The sequence below is a fragment of the Centruroides sculpturatus genome, unplaced genomic scaffold (genome assembly GCF_000671375.1).
Source record: "Centruroides sculpturatus isolate CEXI.00-Female unplaced genomic scaffold, Cexi_2.0 scaffold358, whole genome shotgun sequence".
In the NCBI taxonomy this organism is placed as follows: Eukaryota; Metazoa; Arthropoda; class Arachnida; order Scorpiones; family Buthidae; genus Centruroides; species Centruroides sculpturatus.
The window spans coordinates 412,931-416,742 of record NW_019384588.1 but is presented as its reverse complement, the minus strand read 5'-3'; the positions used below and the strand labels follow the sequence as shown (position 1 = coordinate 416,742).

Sequence of the window (3,812 nt, the reverse complement as noted above, 5' to 3'; positions counted from 1 at the left end):
ATATATATATATATATATAATTTATTGATTTACATGTTTAAATTTTCTTTCTAAATATAAATAACTTAAAATATAAAATATATATAAATGTATTGTTTGATGTTAGCTTTTGTTTAAGAAACTGACTTATGCCAGAATACTAAGAACCATTCTTTAACATCATCTGGCATGTACAAAAAGTTGGTGTACCTATATTTACACTTCTGAACTATTCGTTTAGTAGAGTTTTTTCACTAATTCTTTAATTTTAAATAATTATTTTTATATTATCTTCAATAAGAACTTTCATTTATTGCAAGTTTAAAAGGCTATTTTTTTGTGTAATTTTTTATTTTAAAACTTTAAATCGATTTGTTTACGTTTAAAATTTAGATTTATTTATATATTTATTATAAAATTTAAGATAATTTTAGATAAAATATTATTTAATAGTACCATTTTTACTTTGGTAAATAAGTAAAGGCAGCTTTGCGGGATGACAGAAGTGATTTGCAGGGAAGCCCCTCTCCGGCTACTGACTCATCACTCGCGTCACGTGACTAACCTAGTAAAGCAAGATCTGTCACTTGACCTCTGACCTTAATCCCTCATCATCGTATAGTCGTTCTGATAAGAGATTCTACACAAATATAAGACTTCTCTCGAATTTTTATTATTAGGGAATTAAAATTAAATTTCTTTTTTAAAGGAAAAAAAATTATATTTAATGAAATTCGAGTAGTTTTTAATTAAATTTTTATATCCTTTATTGAAACCTTTTCCCTATTTTGAAATGACGTCAGAAGATGGGGTTGACGTTAACATTCTGCTTGCATCACTTTCTTAGTTATTTCTGTCTTATCACTTTGATGAAAACAAAAGTTTCCCTTTTAACAATAGATTCGTCGAAAATTTTAATTATTTAAAATACATTTAACTTAAACGTGCGGGTATTTTTTTACTTATAAAACTGAGGACACAATAGAAATTTTAAATATATTTCCAGTTACCCATATATTGGATATTTTACATGGAATCTTTCTTAATTATACTTAAAAATGTAATAATTATTATACAAATATATTGGATATTTTATATATAAATTTGCTTAATTATACTTTTAAAATGTTATAATTATTATAAAAATGTACATATAAATTCTAATGCTTTTATTTAATTAAAAATAACCATTTTTCATCCAGATTTACGGAGAATCAATAATTAACAACTTTCACAGAATATAAACGAAAATGTAACGAAATTAATTTTTTTAACAACAGTTAAATAAAATAATATAAAGAAAAATTTAAATAAAAAACAAAAAAAAAATAGGCCTATTAACTACGAAATGAATGAGTGAGTCACTGGGAAAGTAAAAGCAGAAAATAAAAATCTATGTAAAGAAAGTACCAAAATAATAATAATTATTAATCCCTTGGGTGTAGGAAAAGTTGACTGCCTTAATTTATAAGTAGCTTATTTACAATGGTAGTTGAATTTTTCTACAAAAAGTCGGTTAGAACAATATCAAAAGAGTTAAAAACTCACGAACAGAAAATAGTAATTTACAACTTTAAGGACAGGTTTATGTCTCCACTCACGACATGTTGGTCCGGTTGTAAATCTTCACGAATTTAGCTTGTCTCCTCACTCTGATTTTCTTTTTTTCCATAAGAATCTTTTTATTTTTCTTTTATTTATTAAGGATTATAGTTTCTATATTGTTTCCTTAAAAAAAAGAACAAATATTTATCAAACTCTCTTGATAAATATATATGTGTATATTTTATTATATTAAATGTATAACGTTACTACAGACTAATTTATCTTTAAGTAGGTAAAATATACATTTTATACGCCTTGAGACTAAGAATATTTATAAAATTATAGTAGCATCAGCTCGTAAATATTGTCTAGATTTTAAATTAGTACAATTTATTGTTATAGCTAGAAAATATATTCTTGTTTAAGGTCTTTCGATATTTTCGTATGGTATTAAAATGCTTTCAGGCCTCGAGTTTTCGTTCTATTCAGCATTATAATTAACGAGATTAAGAAAGTTGAAGAGAAAAAATACGTCTAAACATTATTTAGAAAAATTGAAATTTTATATTTTAAGTATTTTAATTTTTTTTAAGGTAAAAATAAGAAAAATTTGACATTTTTTACAGTTTATATTATTAATACTTAACAGGAGATGAATAATTGAATAAATATTAATTTCTTAACTTAGAAGAAATATCCTTCACGATAACCCTTCAAAAAGTACCATTTATGATAAGTCAGATGAAGGACAGTTATCGTGAAGATCTTTACTTAATAAATATTGATAAAATTATAGTTTTAATATATAAAATATAATAAAAATTACATAGATTTGAGTAGTTTACAAGAATAAATAATATGAAATTCAAAGCTTCGACTTCTCTCGTTACAGTAGCTTATAATAATCAACAATGAATCAGGACAGTTAAACAACAAGGTTGGACGAAAGTATAGTGTTTAAAATAATATATAAATAAATAAAATATAATAATTTATACCTCTTTTTTAAAAATTGAATACTATATAATAAGGCAGTTAAAATAATAATAAGTGCCCTACTTACTATTGAGCTGCCTTTTAGCCTATATTAAAAAAAAATGAAGAATAAACATGATCCGAGATAAATTAATTATATAAACAAATACTTTATTATAATTTAAATTCAGTCTAATGCATTTTTAGCGCAAATTAAGAGAGAATTTTCTAATTTGTAATGTAATATTCTTTATTATCTTCGAAGATGAATAAAAATTTTAAAAATGAATTATTAAATAAGTGTTTTATAATTGTGTAAGAGTTCGATTTTATTTCACATTATTACAATTAACAAGAAGAAAAAATACATATAAATAGTGCTATACTTGTTCCAGGCTTCGACTTTCGCTATATTATTATAAGGGGCTGTACATAAATGATGTACAGTACACACTGGAAGGGGGAGGAAGTTATAGCAAGTCAGATAAGAGGAAGGAAAGGGTTTGTCTGTTTTATTTCATTAAATTTTTTACATTTTATGCATTTTGTTATATTTCTTTCAAAATTTTTTGCATGCTTCCTTTCTACTTTTGGTATAAATCATTCATAAAGGTTTAAAGGAGGGTTGAGTTTTGTCGGACGTCCGAAGAGAAGAGGAGAGAATAAAAATTTCAAGAAAAATACGGACATAATTTATGAACAGCCCATAATCAGCAATTANTTTATTTAAAACAATTTTAAAACATTTTATCTCATTTTTCACTTTATAAACTTAGTTAAAATTAATAAAATACTAGTATAAATAAATTGACGTAGGGAGATAATTCTAGTTTATATTTTATATAATCATTTTACTAAACAATAGTTAGATGAGAAATTAATATAAAATTAAATTAGATACATATTAATATTTTACTGATTGCGTGTTGTATCAGTTTGATAATTTATAAACACCATCTGTTAATGATCAAGGTTTCGATTTTTATTTTTAATTTTACTTTCTTCTTTTTTTTCTCTTTCTCTAAAGCTAGTGAACGTATAGAGAAAGCGTAATGGGACCTTGAATGATAGATAGCCTACATTTACTAGAGTTTAACCTTGCGCGACTCAACATTAGTTTTAAACACTCTCACTTTATATACTTTAATAGAGAGTTATAGTTCAAGGTTTAGGTTTGTTTATCCACTCGATAATCAATGAATCAACACTTGTCTGCCTTTGATAAGAATGTTGCTAACAGATGTCTAAAGCCTTTTATAACTAGGAAAAAAGAATTTTTTCTTTATTAAAATAACGAAAAATAATAATTGATA

At 24.3% G+C, this 3,812-nt stretch overlaps 1 long non-coding RNA gene across 1 annotated transcript in view; it reads left to right on the top strand.

Moving 5' to 3' along the window:
- Positions 1 to 3,209, top strand: part of LOC111624688 — a 29,935-nt gene extending 26,726 nt beyond the window's left edge. The window contains exon 3 of the long non-coding RNA XR_002756624.1: positions 2,895 to 3,209. This is a non-coding gene — a long non-coding RNA (uncharacterized LOC111624688). The remainder of the gene's footprint in view (positions 1 to 2,894) is intronic.
- Positions 3,210 to 3,812: the final 603 nt, after the last annotated feature.